At 40.1% G+C, this 6,203-nt stretch overlaps 1 pseudogene across 1 annotated transcript; it reads right to left on the bottom strand.

Moving 5' to 3' along the window:
* Positions 1 to 3,587, bottom strand: LOC111802718 (cationic amino acid transporter 1 pseudogene; annotated as a pseudogene). The gene is made up of 3 exons (XR_015422346.1): positions 3,257 to 3,587; positions 1,588 to 1,934; positions 1 to 1,365 (listed from the first exon to the last, which is right to left on the bottom strand). The product of XR_015422346.1 is annotated as a cationic amino acid transporter 1 pseudogene (transcript).
* Positions 3,588 to 6,203: the final 2,616 nt, after the last annotated feature.

Raw genomic sequence — 6,203 nt, 5'->3', positions numbered from 1 at the left:
AGAGGATGGAGTCCCAAATTGGCTAATTTAGGGAATGATCATCGGTTGATGAGCCACGAATACTATCTCCATCCGTATGAGGCCTTTTGGGCAAGCCCAAAGAAAATCCATGAGAGCTTATGCTTAAAGTGGACAATATCATACTATTGTAGAGAGCCGTGATTTCTAACAAGATATAGTAAACCAACAGAATCCCAGTCCATATTCCAAACCGTTCAAATGAAGCTTTGTCGATAAAGCCAAGAAGGAAAAGGTTGATGGCGATAGACAGTGAAGGCAGCCACGGGACGAGCGACTTGCCCCACACACGAGGCTTTTTAGCCTGTGGGACGTCGAGCCATAGGGCCAAAGTTGAGAGAAACCATATGGCATTGGACACTACCAAGTTGATCCAGCCATCGCTCGAGCCCCAGTATATGGCGGTTGCCATTGAAGATCCAAGGATTAGAACCAGACAGATTATGAGCTTGTTTCGGTTGGTTGGTGTTGTTTCACCGCTGATGTAGTAGTGTCGGATAATCAGGCCAACGGCTACCAGCATGAAGATGACGAGGATAGAGATAGAGAGGAGGTTTGAGAGGATTCCCGAGCTTGTAAAGAAGGCAATTATTGTTGTTGCAGTTAGCATTGTGGCTGTTGCATTCATGAGAGTGCCAGTCCTTTCATGCACTTTGGCGAACCATGGAGAGATCATGTGGGTTTTGGCAATGTGCGTGAGATAGCGCGCCTGTCCAATAGCACTAACCATCAACACGGTGGTCATGCCTTTAATAGCTCCAACAGCGACAATGTACTTAGCCCAACCCCATCCACCAGCCTCAAAAGCCACTAAAAATGGTGAATACTCATCAATTTGTTGGTACGGCTGCATCAAGCACAACGTAACCGCAAGAATACAATAGGCTAATGTGGTGATCGTCATTGACCCAACAAGACCAATAGGTATAAAGAACAAAATGGTCGAGGCTACGAAGATGCCACGAGGGCCATAGGGAGTAAAGGGAGTGAAGTTTTTCGGGTTAGCCTTGGTGAGGCCGACAACGACAATGAAGATGATGATGGCAACGTGGAATATGGAAGCAATGTTGTTGAAGCGGGAGGAGCCTTTGGTTTTAGCTACGGCGAAGGTGCAAATGACAATGATCACAACAATGGCGATGGGATCGAGCTGGTTGTAGTCATCGGGAAAAGATGAGACGTGGATGCGAAAATCGTTCGGATGGTGATTGCACAAAGTGGCAAAGTATGAAGTCCATGAGCGGGCTACAGCAGCACTGCCAATTACACATTCGAGAAGGATGTTGCCCTCGACGATAAATGCCACGAAGTCTCCTAGTTCTACCCTTAGGTAGGCGAATAATCCACCTAAACAAGTAATTGTAAAATAAATTTAAATGAGGATTAGGGTAGAAATATTGTTGAATTCAAATCTTTATTAATTTAGTCTTCTTCTTATCATCATTGTTATTTTAAATGGTAGGAAAATTTAAACAAGATATGAGGAAGAAACCATGAAAAAACGGTGGTTAAATAATATCGAACGATATGAAACTATGGAAGAGATGAGATTTGGAAAAGGACACGTACCAGCAACAGGGATCTCAACGGCGAACTCTATGTAACAGAAGACGGAAAGCATGGCGGAGACACCAGAGACGACATAAGACAAGACGACGGCTGGGCCAACGTGTTTCTTAGTCTCGAGACCGATGAGGACGAATATTCCAGCACCGATGACGGCACCAATACCGAACCACATAAGGTCCCACCAAGTGAGGCTCTTCTTCATCTCGTTCTGGCTCTGAGCCTTCATCTCGATGAGCTCCGTGTGCTCCCGGACCAGGACGTGAGCCGATCCAAGAGCCGGGCCAGCGTCGCCTTCAGCGCTTTAGTGTAATTTCTCAACCACAGGAGGTTGACGAGAAAAATTGAAACTGACCAAAGGTCGACGAGAGACGAGAGAACTCTAGCGATTGGAGAATTGAAGGAGAAGAGAGTACTTAAGACAAGGCAGGAGAATAAGAAATGAAAATGGGATTATAAAGGAAGCATAGATGACGGGTGACAACCGGTAGACACGATGGTTTCAGAGACTAGAATATGAGAGGAAACTGACATGTGGACGTTAATTGGGCGGTCACATTTGTGATATTAGGCTGTGGTTTCTAAATTTAATCATCCCATTATGGAAGAATTAGAAGATTTAGGTTTTAATCTCAACCGTTAAAATGGCTTATACAATAGGTCGGAACTCCAAATCGTTCTCAATTGGATCCTTCGCCTTTGAAATCGTTTTGAAGATTTACTGTTGTTCGACCAGAACCGTAATTATAATCCAATTAAAACTAAAATTTAAAACAATTCTCCTAAAACTATATTTGGTTAAATGGAACGGATTTAAATATATTGTTAACTTTAAAAAAAAATATACATTTTTACTCGAGGTACAATTATATATACAAATAATTTACTCTCATGGAAGGTAATTCCTCAAAAATATATAATGAAAATGAGTCCCCATCTAAATTAAATATTTAAAAACATATAAATAAATATTTAACCAATAAATATTTTACTTTTATTAAAAAAAAAATTTTGAATCAATTATCCAACCAAGCTAGCTAAAAAAATTTATGATTGGGTTAGTTGGAGTTCATTATTTAATAATGGTTGTATGCACTTTTGATGGCAGCGGACTTGCGATTGTGCGGCACTCACTTTTCAACGACAAGTGAGATAAGTCAATTCGTTCTTGCGTCGCCTATGGCCAAGCAACGTATGCTCGAGCCTCTAGCCTCGGTTTTAAGAGAAGGTTTTAGAAAACGAAGGCAGAGAGAGATTTTTGAAAGAGACGTTATATAAGCAAGCAAGAGAGAAATAACAACGGCTCACAGTATATAACCTTGGGTAGGGAGAAGTTGATAACTTGTGTTGAGTCTAAAAGTTATCTCAACCTTGAGAATATTTGCTAAAACCAACACACATAAATGGTAATTTAATTCAACGTGTTTGTCCCGCCCGTGAGAAATGGGATTAGAGCTAAAAAGAAAATAGCACTTTTGTTGTCACATAAGAGTAAGGGCTCCCATGAAATAGAGACTTATAGGTCATACAAAATATGTGTAACCCAAAGAAGTTCAGTAGCAGTCATTGCAAGAGCATGATACTCTTTGGCATTCCAAGAAACGTGATAGAGACGTTATAGAGCGTGAGACAGTAGGTTGCTTTTTGGCATTCCAAGAAACGAGATTGTTACCAAGATAAATAGAATAGTTGGATGTAGAACGACAAGTATCGGGACAACCAACCAAGTCAACATTCGAATAAGGCACTAGTGCATTAAGAACAGTGGATGGACGAAAGGTAAGACCAAAGTGGAGTGTTGCCTTAACATAGTGAAGAATACGTTTGATAGCAAGAAAGTGATCTTCAGTAGGGGCATGCAAAAATTGACTGACAGAGTTGACGGCATTGGCAATATCTAGATGTGTAATAATCAAGTACTGAAGGGCGGTAACAACAGATCGATAAAGAGTAGGATGAGAGAAAGGAGAACCATCAGCAGTCTGGTGTTGAGAAACAACCATTGGGTGTGGACTGGTTTGCTATCGAGCAACTGAGCACGAGTAAGAATATCTCGAGCATATTTTAACTGACTAATAAAGAGACCATCAAGAGTGAGTGAAGCTTCAAGACCAAGAAAGTAACTGAGAAAACCCAAATCGTTTGTAACAAACTCATAATGAAGCTTGCGAGTAAAGCTGTCAAGAAGAGATGAGTTGTTATCGGTCACAATAATGTCATAAACATAAAGAAGCAGATAGATAAGGTTAGATTGCTGATGAAAGACAAAAAGGAGCGTGTCAACGCGACTGCAAGAAAAACCAAGTGTAAGAAGAAATGAGCTAAAACACTGAAATGAGGTGCAAGGAGCTTGCTTTAAATCATAGAGGGCTTTCTTTAATATACAAACATGAGTGGGAAATCGAGTATCAATGTACCCAAGAGGTTGCTCCATATGAACATGTTCAATAAGACTGTGATTGAGGAAAGCATTCTTGACATCAAGTTGCCGAAGAGGTTATGTATTTATTATATCAAGAGAAAGCACAACACGGACAGTAGTAGCTTTGACAACCGGACTGAAGGTGTCAGTGTAGTCGAGACTAGGAACCTAAGTATAACCTTTCACAACAAGACAAGCCTTGAAACGCTCGACGGATCTATCAAAAAAATATTTAATGGGAAACACCCATTTAGAGCCACGATGTTGGTGTTGGCAAGGCGAGGAACCAAAGTCAAAGTGTCATTTTGTAGTAAAGATCGAATTTCTTCATGCATGGCAGCAACCTAAGCAAGATTCTTAGCAGTAGATTTGAATTCTCTTGGCTCAGTGGATGCAAGAAGAGCATAAAGAAGTCCAGATGAGCCCAAAATACCAAGATTTGTTGGATGACGAGTTTTGAAGATACCAGCTTTAACTCGTATGATCATAGGACGAGAGCCTAAAGAAGAAGGAGAATCAACCGCTGGTTTAATAGAGGTCAGATCAAAAGTCAAGGGTGGCAAAGAGGAACCTGCAAGTGAAGTACCAACTTGCACAGACCCATCCACAAGGTCAGAACAAATATCACATGGAGATGAACTGGATCGAGGAATGTGCGGTGAAGTAGTGTAGGGGGATGAATCAATATGGAAAATATGCGGTTCCAAGAAATTTGAAATATGAAGAGAGGAAAGAGGTTGGATCTAGGAGCTAGGGACATCAGGAAAGTGAATTTCATCAAATTGAGAATGGCGGGTGATGTATAGCTGAGTGGTGGTGGGATCAAGACAATGAAACCTTTTACGAGAGGAACTATAACACAAGAAAATGCAAGGAATGCTACTGGAAAAAAGTTTATTAGGCATGTAATCACGCAAGCAAGAATAAACACGACAACCAAAGGAATGAAAATTGTCATAACGCAAGGAGTAGTCGTAGAGGAGTTCATATGGTAACTTACCTTTAAGAAGTGGAGTAGGCAACCGGTTGATAATATAAGTCATAGTGTTGAAGGCATCAACCCAGAAACGAAGAGAAAGATGGAAGTGAAAGAGAAGGGTCAAGCCAGTCTCAGTCACGTGACAATGTTTTTTCTTAGCACGACCATTTTTTTGCAAGTGTATATGGACAATAGAGTTGATGGTGAATGCCAGAAGTACGTAAGCAACCTCGATCCTTTCTTCTCTATGGCTTAGGTTAAATAATTGGGATTGATCGTTGCTAAGGTTAAATAATTGTTTGACTGTAGCATAAGGCCGTGGAAAGGACTTGGACCCTTTGTTCATAAAACTTGACCTTTTCCCATGGCTTCAGTCCCTCAACAAAATTAAAGATCATAAGGTTAACCCCCTCTCGGTAACAACTCAATCTAGACCTATGCCCAAGGCTTCATGTGTTTCCCGCGACAGTCTTAATTACTTACATCCAAGGCTTCATGTGCTCTATGCAACACAATCTGCGTACTTATGTTCAGGGTTTCATGCGTTCCTTGCAACATAATTTGAATACCTACACTAAGGGCTTCATGCATTCCAAGCGACGTAGTCATTGTCATAAGACGATGTTGCACTGTTCATCCGGAGGTCTTTAGGATATCTCGGGTTCTCGTTCAAGAGTTCATTGTTAAGTCTTGAAGTACGAAGAAAAAATTCTTAACAAATACTCCCTAATTCATATGAATCAAATATTTCTCTGCATGCATAAATCTTTCATAAGCATCTTGTGATTAAGTATTTATAAAAACCTTAATTTCTCTCGGACTCATATGGTAAATATCTCCACTTCTCGAAAATTTCTTTAAAAAATTTGATAAGTGGGAATTCATACGTAAAAGTATAAAAATATATATTTATATTAAAATATATACATGCACTTTCAATAATGACTGTATAGCGCAGTGGATTAACGTGTCTGACTTCGGATCAAACTGTGGTCAATTAAAAAAACCGCATGTCAATGAAACTTATTCGTTTGAAAAAATTCATGAAAAATTGCAAGAGAGTGAAACCTTTTTTGGGTCCGGAATAGGGTTTGATCTCGTATACATGGCTACAATCTTGAAATGGTGGAATAGATTGCGGAAGTATCCATTAGCAATTTCTTCATATTTTGAAAAATATTCGTATAATGTTTAGAAAACGTTGACCAAATTTTGAAA

The sequence above is a fragment of the Cucurbita pepo genome, chromosome 9, assembly GCF_057944985.1.
Source record: "Cucurbita pepo subsp. pepo isolate OVF chromosome 9, ASM5794498v1, whole genome shotgun sequence".
Lineage (NCBI taxonomy): Eukaryota > Viridiplantae > Streptophyta > Magnoliopsida > Cucurbitales > Cucurbitaceae > Cucurbita > Cucurbita pepo.
This window is presented reverse-complemented; position numbering and strand designations above follow the sequence as displayed.